Source organism: Chrysemys picta, chromosome 10 (assembly GCF_011386835.1).
Source record: "Chrysemys picta bellii isolate R12L10 chromosome 10, ASM1138683v2, whole genome shotgun sequence".
In the NCBI taxonomy this organism is placed as follows: Eukaryota; Metazoa; Chordata; order Testudines; family Emydidae; genus Chrysemys; species Chrysemys picta.
Window position 1 is genome coordinate 42282916 of NC_088800.1, and position 11259 is coordinate 42294174.

The following is an 11259-nucleotide window of genomic DNA, read 5'->3' on the forward strand; positions in this document are numbered from 1 at the left end:
GTGTGAGGCTGCGCTGCCTCACCTGTAGTCCTTCTCAGCAGTGACGCCGTCCAGGAGCTCCTATTTCTCCCCCCGTTTCTGTGTAGTGGTGCAGTCTGAGCCCCCCTGAGGGGGGCGGGTACTCTAGCCTGTGTATCAGGCGCGGGGCTAGACGTTGCCCTGGCTCCTCGCAGGTAGGAGGTGCACGTGCAGCCCCAGGGCTCCTCAGGATCCCACCCCCAGCTTGGCTGCATGGAAGGCCAGGGTGGGTTCTGATGCCATGTTGGCCCCAGTGGTACCTGTTCTGGGGGCTCCAGGGTTGCACTGACCACGGTGCATGGCTGGGCCCTGAACCCCTGCAGTAGGGGACTTTGTTGACCCCAGGGTTTGGCAACAACAGGCTCTAGGGGGTTCCTATCAGTGGAGCTCTGGGTACCTGCAGCACTGGGGTATGAGCAGCAGTCAAGGTTGGAGCTGTACTTAATTTGTGCCAGGGCTGTGCCCCAGTACCTCTGGGCTTAGCAGTTCATAGCCACAGCACCTCTGGGCTTGCTGCATCAGTTATGAATGCAAAAAAAAATTGCTTGAGCACCGCCACCTCTTTCATTACAAATTAAGCATGGGATTTGATGCTCCTGCTGTCATTAGAGTGGCAGTGGCTGCACCCATGATTGCCTCCAGTCCAGCCACAGTGAGGAAACTCACCCTCAGGGCGGGGTGCTTTCCAGCAGTCACCCTCCTGCCTTGTACACACTGCAGCTGGCAGGCTCAGGGCTGGCCATGTGATCCCAAGAAAATGTTTCTGTTGGTGCTAGCTCAGATCCTTAAGCAACTGACTTCCGGTGTCACCCAGCTAGTTACAATTCAGAACCCAACATCTCAGCGCACACAGACTGAGTTGGGGGGGTCTCTTCTGTGGGTTCTAACCTGCTCGTATGTAAAACCAAGGTTTAACTGGAGAAGCAGGATTCAACTAAACATATTGTCTCATTGTTTCCTTGTGCTTCCCCCATCTAACTGCCTGTGTCCACCTCTTGTCTTTTATGTAGACTGTAGCTCTTTGGGGGTAGGGACTGTCTCTTTGTTCTGTGTTTGTACCACACCTAGCACAATGGGGTTCAGGCCTGTGACTCAGATTCCTAGGCATTACCACAAAACAAAAAATTAAAAGTTGTCACCCAGATAACCACAGCCAACTTTGTAGAAAGAGATGGTATTCCTAAAAATACCATTGGTAGAATCAAATAACACACTATGGATCTAAATCACAATTTGAAAATACATTGTCATTTAACACCCCTGAGGTTGAGTAGCATTTGACATCTTTGTCTGTCCCAAGCTGTACTGATTATTAAACTTCTGCAGGAGATGGGACCAGCGGAGAATGGAAGGAGGAAAGATGCAGCAGAACTCTTCCAATAGTACTGCAGCTTTTGTTACCTAAGCTTGAATGTAGCTTGTATTCACTGCCTCAGGTTTCAGCTCTTTATCTGCAGAGGGCAGTATTAAGGAATGACTTACCAGTTCGGCAGAGTTTTAACCCCGACCAGTGTTTAAAAATAAGTCACCAGTTAACAAATGTAATCACCATAGCATCTGAGATATTTTAGTATCGTATCAGAGATAATGGAGTTGTCAATAGTGGTCTACACTGCAATGTAAGCTCAGACTCAGATTCAAACTCTACCCCCCTACCCCTTCTGTCTATACACAAATCTCTTGGGCTCAAACTTGGACCCAGGGTCCTAGGATCCCACAGGGGTGGAGGATACCAGCCCAAGTCCAGCTGGGACCCAGGGTTCAAGCCCTATTGTGCAGCATGGACGCAGTAATGCCAGAATCAAGCCCTGAGAGTCTGCCAACCCTATCTCACAGTCCCATGGGCCAGTGTTCTTTGTCCCTTCTAACCCACCAGTCACCAAATGACTCCCAGACAACAGAGGCAACCCCCTTTGTTCACCAACAGCTTGGTGCTTAACCCTTCCATTTTATTCTGACTGCTGAGCTGCAAACACAGTGAACCTTCTCCTGCATTTGCAGTGGCCACCAACCAGAAGTCCTGTGCTAAGCGCGCTGCTTTCCAGTCATGGAAGCACAGCCAGATTTTGGTAAATCTCTGGTGTGAGGTGAGCCAAACATTCAATTTTAGTAAGAATACCAGGAAACTCAAGTAGACTAAGGTGGAATATCTTATCCAACATGTGTTCAGCTGTTTAATCAGCAACACTAGTGCTTTATGGGTAATACAGACTTTTGGGGTGTGTTTAAAATGTCATGTTTGGTAAATACAAGAAATTTCTTTGAAGCATATTGACTTATTTGCAGACAGAATCCTTTCAGGGATTCCATATCTGGCAAATGCAGCTACTGTTCAAGCAACCATCACTTGATGCTGACAATTATTGTCTGGAATCTAGTCTTCCATTTTTGATTATTATTTAAGAAGAGGTGGTGAGACAGCTGAGTCTCTGGTACCTCAGATCTCCCTGAACTTTGTCAGTCGGGGATCTGATCTAGGAATGCAATGGAGACTGCAGAGGTTGGACTTGTGGATGGTCTCCACTAGTGATGGAGGAAGAGGATGTTTGAGGGGTGGGCGATTTTGGGGCTTTATTTTCTGATTGGTAGTTTTTCGTTTGGGGTGTGAGAAGAAGCTGCTGTTCTTACAATTTCATATATGGTAGAGCCGTTTCTTGTTTTGTATAGCAATCAGAATAAATACAAACATTAATGTGTGAATCAGATTAGTACCCATCAGTTTAGGATGATAAAGATTTTGTTGCAGACAAATCAGGGTGCATGGTCTGCCTTGGTCTCAACATTTCGTGTGGTATCACTGGTGATTATGAGATAGGTTGGATGCCTTGCCCCTGATCCTGCAATGAACTTTGCACAAGTAGACCTCTGCAACTACACAGAGCCCCGTTGGTGCAGAGCAGGGGTGCCGGAACAGGGGAGCCAGGGGGCTTTGCCCTCCCACTTTTTACCAGCTGTAAGGGCGAGCGATGGGGGGAGAGGGTAGAGCGATGCAAGGGCAGGGGCTCAGGGCAGCGCGGGTGGGGTGGGGCCATGGTTCGGGTGCCGGTGTCGTCCCCCCCCACACTTTTAGGGAGATTCCGTTGCCCCCTGGTGCAGGGGCTCACCCACTGAGGCTCCACATGTCTGCCGGGGTCTGGTCTTCACGGTGCTCATTGCAGGGCTGGGACCTTTGAGGCTATTGGATAGCAGGGTGATAAAGAATGTCTCTGGCTCCTTGCAGTGTTGCAGGCCCACATGCAGTGTGATTTTGAGGAATGCAGCTGGCATTAGCATGTGGATTGAATCCCTGGTGGGGCAGAAATTCACCTTTTTCCTCCTTCCTTTTCCTTAGGGTTACCATATTTTGAGTGTCCAAAAAGAGGACACTCCACGGGGCCCCGCCCATGCCCCCGCCCACGCCCCGCCCCAACTCCACCCCTTCCCCTGCTTCCCGCGAACATTTGATTCACGGGAAGCCTGAAGCAGGCAGCAGGTAAGCTGGTGGGGGGAGGAGGCGTGGCCCAGTCTACCCCCCCCCCCCCCAACCGAGCGGTTTCCTCCGGCGGCCGGCCCCGGCCCCAGCCCCAGCGTCTCCAACCTGGCTCGGCTCGGGCCCTGGGGTGCCAGCCCTGGGCCAGCCCCCGGCCGAGCACCCCCGGCCCACCCAGCACTGCCGGCCCCGGCCCAGCACCGCCGGCCCCCGGTTACCATACGTCCGGATTTTCCCGGACATGTTCGGCTTTTTGGGATTTCCCCCTGGATGGGGATTTGAGGCCCAAAAAGCCGGACATGTCCAGGAAAATCCGGACGTATGGTAACCCTATTTTCCTTAAGAGTTGGTCTCGGTGCCCCTGAGCTGTGGCAGGGACACTCTTGGTAGCAGATCCTCTTCCAGGGCCAGAGGGACCCTGAATCTTCCTGGAATTCTGTAAACTTAAAGCAGAGACTTCAAAGTAAAAAGGCAAGAATTAATGAGAGAAAAAATGGGGCACCTTCCTTATTCCCATCATAGGGGCAGGGCAGGAAGGAAGGGGGTGAGCTAGTCATGGAGTGCAGGTGAGTTTACATGGCTAGAGTTGGGATTGGGTTGGGAAGGGGCCTTCTTCTCAAGGAGTAAGAGGGTTTGGTAGCTATGATGAAAAACTCATGGCATGAGTCAGGTTGCGATGCCTGTTAAAAGTAACAGAGGGTCCTGTGGCACCTTTAAGACTAACAGAAATATTGGGAGCATAAGCTTTTGTGGGTAAGAACCTCACTTGTTCAGATGCACGTAATGGAAATTTCCAGAGGCAGGTATAATGGAGATATCCCATCTCCTAGAACTGGAAGGGACCTTGAAAGGTCATCGAGTCCAGCCCCCTGCCTTCACTAGCAGGACCAAGTACTGATTTTGCCCCAGATCTCCCCCTCAAGGATTGAACTCACAACCCTGGGTTTAGCAGGCCAATGCTCAAACCACTGAGCTATCCCTCCACCCCATACATAAGTCAGTATGGAGATAACGAGCTTGGAATACAAGCTGTCAGGAACAGTATCCCTGATGATGACACAGCACAACTTGTTGCTGAGCTCTGTGACTTTATCCTCACGCACAATTATTTCAAATTTGGTGACAATATATACCTCCAAACCAGTGGCACCGCTATGGGCACCCGCATGGCCCCACAATATGCCAACATTTTTATGGCTGACCTGGAACAACGCTTCCTCAGCTCTCGTCCACTCACGCTCCTTCTCTACCTACGCTACATTGATGACATCTTCATCATCTGGACCCATGGGAAGGAGACCCTGGAAGAATTCCACCATGATTTCAACAGCTTCCACCCCACCATCAACCTCAGTCTGGACCAATCTACACGGGAGGTCCACTTCCTAGACACCACAGTACAAATAAGCAATGGCCACGTTAACATCACCCTATACCGAAAACCCACCGACCGCTACGCCTACCTTCATGCCTCCAGCTTCCACCCCAGACACACCACATGATCCATCGTCTACAGCCAAGCGCTGAGGTACAACCGCATCTGCTCCAACCCCTCAGACAGAGACCAACACCTACAAGATCTTCACCAAGCATTCTCAAAACTACGATACCCACACAAGGAAATAAAGAAACAAATCAACAGAGCCAGACATGTACCCAGAAGCCTCCTGCTACAAGACAGGCCCAAAAAAGAAACCAACAGAACTGGCCATCACCTACAGACCTCAGCTTAAACCTTTCCAACGCATCATCAGTGATCTACAACCCATCCTGGACAATGATCCCTCACTTTCACAGACCTTGGGAGGCAGGCCAGTCCTCGCCCACAGCCAGCCCGCCAACCTTAAGCATATTCTCACTAGCAACCATGCACCGCACCATAACAACTCTAACTCAGGAACCAACCCATGCAACAAACCTCGATGCCAACTCTGCCCACATATCTACGCCAGCAACACCATCACAGGACCTAACCAGATCAGCTACAACATCACCGGCTCATTCACCTGCACGTCCACCAATGTTATATATGCCATCATGTGCCAGCAATGCCCCTCTGCTATGTACATTGGCCAAACTGGACAGTCACTACGCAAGAGGATAAATGGACACAAGTCAGATATCAGGAATGGCAATATACAAAAACCTGTAGGAGAACACTTCAACCTCCCTGGCTACACAATAGCAGATGTAAAGGTAGCCATCTTACAGCCAAAAAAACTTCAGGACCAGACTCCAAAGAGAAACTGCTGAGCTCCAGTTCATTTGCAAATTTGACAGCATCAGATCAGGATTAAACAAAGACTGTGAATGGCTATCCAACTACAGAAGCAGTTTCTCCTCCCTTGGTGTTCACACCTCAACTGCTAGCAGAGCACCTCACCTTCCCTGATTGAACTAACCTCGTTATTTCCATACTGATTTATACCTGCCTCTGGAGATTTCCATTACTTGCATCTGAAGAAGTGAGGTTCTTACCCACGAAAGCTTATGCTCCCAATACTTCTGTTAGTCTTGGTGCCACAGGACCCTCTGTTGCTTTTTACAGATTCAGACTAACACGGCTACTCCTCTGATACTTGTTTAAAGTGATGCTCTGTCAGACTTTCTCTGCTACTCACTGGCTTAGCCTCTGGAGACCAGAGCTTGGTGTGGGACGGCTGGCTCAAGTGGCTTATACTGAAACTGGGCCTCACCCACAACACTGGGCATCTGGTCACCCTAGTGTAAGGCTTTGTCACTTGTCCCAAGGAAGCTTCTCTCTGCACCATGCCAGTCAGACACAGGATGCCAAGTCAGGGTTGGATACTCCTCACTTTCAATTGATTCCTCCTTCCGCTATCAAGGTTTGGTGCCAATATGCACAAGAGTTTCTCAGGGCTTGTCTACACTGGCAAGTTTTGTTGCCAAAAACTGCCTTTTGATGACAAAACAGCGATAGCGTGCACACTGCAATAGGCTTGTGCGAAAAGGGCTATGATCGGGACACGCAGCAGTGCAGAGCGAAGATAAAGGAGCTGAGGCAGGCATACCATAAGGCGTGGGAGGCAAACCATCGCTCCAGTGGTGCACCTAAGATCTGCTGCTTCTATAAGGAGCTGAATGCTATCCTCGGTGGTGACCCCACCTTCATCGCCGATAGCCCCGTGGATACTTTGGAGGCAGCAGAAAGGGGGGGTAACCCAGAGACTGAAATTCTGGATGAAGAAGTGGAGCTAGAAGAGGATGTGGAGCTCCCAGCGGGGTCGCCTGGTGGGGCAGGCAGCCAGGAACTTTTCTCCACTCCAGAAGTGCTCTATGGGGAGCAGGAAGCAGATGAGACACTGGGTAAGTTGCTATGACTTGTGTAGGGAATCGAAAAGTAGGAGGCAGGTAGTATTTTATGTGAGCTGGACATTGCCCTGTGTAGCTAATCTGCATGGCCAAGCAGGGTGTCGATGGACATCAAGACCTCTACAGGGAATCCTCCAGAGACAGGCTCTGGAAAGTTTCCAAGAGGTACCTGCTAATCCTCTGCCACAGATTCCAAGGGATTGCAGTCTTGTTAGTGTCCCCATTAGAGGAAACTGTACCATGCCATTTAGCAATCACTGGAGCTGGGACCAAAGTAGCACATAGCTGAGGTGCATATAGACTGGGGTGAAAGCCGCAAGCATGCCGTAGTTGTGCCCTGGTTTCCCTGCTTACCCGCACCAATGAGATGTCAGCCAGCAGGCTGGCTGCCTGTGAAAAAGTGTGTGATAATTTTAGAATGAGTTCCCTGCAAATCTGCCCTGCAAACCGTGACCATTTTGTCCATACGCACAACGACCTTCTCCCCACTCCTGACACTCACCATGATTGGGGTGCTCACGGAGTCTTCGATACAGGTACAGACTGAGCAGATCCGTGGTCGACCTCCACTGCAGCACATGCACATGCACAATTCTTTGCCAACCCCACCCCCCTCTATGCCCACACATTCTTTTTCACTTCACAGCACTCCTGAGTTTCCCCATCACTCCACCCCCTCTCACAGCTTGCACAATGACAGTTGTGAGGTTTTACCCTTTTTAACTATAAATAAAGGCTAAGGTATTTAACGGTACAGCGTTTTTATTTTGTGTTCTACAAAAGCGTATAGCAATCAATTCACTCTCAGGAACAGGCTTCTAAAGGATTTTGTTGCATGGAGCTTGGGCCCCAAAATTGTACATGGATGTACCAGGGAAGCAACTCCAAAGCAGACATGTATTATTGCTCCTCATTGTCAAAGTGGTTCCTCAAAGCCTCTCTGATGTTAATAGCAGCCCTCTGGGCTCCTCTGACAGCCCAAGCATCTGGCTGTCGAAACTGTGCAGCTAAGCGCTCTGCCTCGGTGCTCCACGCCTGAGCAAACATTTCACCCTTAGATTCACACAGATTATGCAAAGTGCAGCAGGTGGCTATGACCACGGGAATATTATCTTCGGTAAGCCTACCATTGAAAGCTCACCGGAGGTGTCTCGAACGGCCAAAGGCACATTTGACTACTATGTGGCACCTGTTCAGCCTGTTGTTAAAATGCTCCTTGCTGCTGTCCAGGTGCCCTGTGTAAGGTTTCATTAGCCAGGGCTGTAAGGGGTAAGCCGGGTCTCCCAGGATTAATATGGGCATTTCCACATCCTCCACTGTGATCTTGTGGTCTGGAAAGAAAGTCCCTGCCTGCAGCTTTCTGTACAGGCCACTGTTCCTGAAGATGTGTGCGTCATGCACCTTTCCAGAGCAGCCTGCATTGATGTCCGTGAAACGCCCCCAGTGATCCAGAAGCTCCTGCAATACCATGGAGTAGGGTGACCAGATCACCCAGGTCAAATATCGGGATGTGGGGGGGGGAGGGCAGAGGGGAAAAAAAATGGCAGCAAAGCATAAAAAAACAACAACCCCCCCCCCCCCCCGCACAAACACACCATTCCTCCTCCCTCCGCAAGTGCTGGAGGGAGGCCTGGGAGACGCAGGGGAGCGCGGGGCCGGGGTGAGTGAGAGTCCGGCCTGGCCCCGAGTGCAGGCAGGACTCGGGCGCAGTACCTGGAGGGAGAGTAGGGGGGTGGCCCGCGTGGCCAGGCGGCGGCTGTTCTCCCCACCTGGGCAGCAGGACTCGGGAGCAGCCGCTGCTGCAGCTCCCACTGCCACGGTGGGAGGAAGCGGCCGCTGGCCAAGCACGTGGCGCTCGGCGGCTGCGGCTCTGGCGCCCACGAAGCCCCCGAGCCCAGGCCTGCTGCGGGGACCCAGCGCACACGCTGCGCGCACCCAGCTCCTGGCCAGTTGCATCTGGGCTGGCTGCCCAGCTGGTGCAATCCCGCGGGCGGCCCCGGAGTGGGGGCAGCAGGGTCCAGCCCCCCCATCCTGCTCGGGTCCTGCAGGGGAACGAACGGGGCTGCCGATGCCGCCGCCCGCGGGATTGCACCAGCTGGGCAGCCAGCCCAGACGTGACTGGCCAGGGGCTGGGCGCAGCGTGCGAGTCCCGCTGCCCAGGTGGGGAGAACAGCTGCCGCCTGGCACCGCGGGCCGCCCCCCTACTCTCCCTCCAGGTACCGCACCCGAGTCCTGCCTGCTCGGGGCCAGGCCGGACTCACACTCACCCCGGCCCCGCGCTCCCCTGCGTCTCCTGGGCATGGCGTGCTTGGGGAAGAGGCGGGGATTTGGGGAGGGAGCCAATGGGGCAGTGAGGGGGCGGGGATGGGGGCAGGGATTTGGGGAGGGATCCAATGGGGAAGGAGGAGGTGGAGTCGGGGGGAGGGCGCGAGCCCTTCTGGGCTTCGGAGCGTTTGCTTGTTTGTCCAGTGTCCCAACCTAACATTGGTCGGGACGCGGGACAAACAAGCAAATATCAGGACAGTCCCGATAAAATCAGGACGTCTGGTCACCCTACCGTGGAGAAGTTTTCCTTCCTATTGATGTATTCTGAGGCAAGGTGGTCTGGCGCTAAAATTGGAATGTGCGTGCCATCAATCGCCCGGCCACAGTTAGGGAAACCCATCTCTGCAAAGCCATCCACTATTTCATGCACATTTCCCAGAGTCATGGTCCTCCGCAGCAGGATGCAATTTATTGCCCTGCACACTTGGAGTAATACAGCCCCAACAGTGCACTTCCCCACTCCAAATTGATTTGCAACTGACCGGTAGCAGTCTGGATTGACCAGCTTCCACACACTGATTGCAACACACTTCTCTACCGAAAGGGCAGCTCTCATTCTGGTGTCCTTGCGCTGCAGGTCGGGGGCCAGCTCAGCACATAGCTCCAGGAAGGTTGCTTTATGCATCCCAAAGTTCTGTACCCACTGGTTATTATCCCACACCTGCATGCCAATGCAATCCCACTAATCAGTGCTTGTTTCCCTAGCGCAAAAGCGACGGTCTACCATATGCAGGTGCTCTGTGAATGCCAAAATCACTGATAAGTTGCTGCTGTCCATATCACATTCTGGTGCCTGCGATTCATCCTCTGTCAGTAACTTTGTGAGTAACTCTGCTGCCATGTGCGATGTTCTCACGACAGTTAACAGTGCATAGGAGCATAGGCAGCGACCTATATGGGCCCGTGGTGCCCATGTTCCACCAATATTCCTGAAGGTGGGCTCGGCTCCACCAATGTTTGGGCCCCAAGCCCCGTCCTTTGGGGGTCCCCGTGCCATGGGTCGGCAACACGGGGCGCTCTCACCTCGGGAGCAGCTCCCCGTCCCCCGTCCCCGGAGTCGCTACATGCTGTGGAGAGGCCCCAGCGCTGACCCAGCTCCCAGCCCATTGGCCGGGAATCCAGTCAATGGGAGCTGCAGCAGGGGGCTGTGCCAGAGCTGCCTGGCCACGCCTCCACAGCAGGGAGGGGGCGAGAGTCACAGGCAGCGGCTCTCAGCCCTGGGCAGAGAGTGAGCAGCAGGAGTCTGTCCCTGATAGACAGACACAGCCAGTGAGCCAGGGGGTTGTGGGGGCAGGCAGACACAGCCAGGGGTTGTGGGGACAGACAGATGGAGCCGGGGGTGGGGAAAAGGAGCAGCAATGGGCACCCTGGGGCTGGCATAAAATACACCAGACAGAGGGGGCTTCCTGAGGGGGCTATAGCAACACCCCCCCCACAGAGCAGACCTGGGCTGCGGCTGGCTCCGTCCATCACTCCCCCCTGCCCCACAGAGACCCACACAACCCTCTGCCCCCGCAAGGGACCTCCCCAACAGCCCGTGCCCCTGTCATCCCTCTCCAGAGAGCCCCCCCCTTTGTGCCAGACAACTCCCCTCCCCCACTGCCTCCCCTGCTCCAGAGCTCCCTACAATCCCCCCCTTTGCCTTCCGCTCTCCTCCCCCCAGCCCAGCCCATTGGCCGGGAGGCTCCCAGTCTATCTTCCTTATATCTCCTTGTCAATTGCTGGAAGTGGGCCATTTTCATTACCACTACAAACAGTTATTTTTTTCTCTTGCTGACAACAGCTCACCTTAACTGATCACTCTCCTTATAATGTGTATGGTAACACCCATTGTTTCATGTTCCCTGTGTATATATATATCTTCCTTCTGTATTTTCCACTACATGCATCCAATGAAGTGAGCTGTAGCCCACGAAAGCTTATGCTACAATAAATTTGTTAGTTTCTAAGATGCCACAAGTACTCCTAGTATATTTTCTGGTTGTTTATAAGCTCATTTATTTTGTTAATTCAGTTTCATACGCAATTTTAAAAGTCACTTGAATTGTACCTGTTTTTTTCCATTGGTCCAAAAACACATGGAAGATGTGCAGATTTTTATTTCTGTGGGCCAA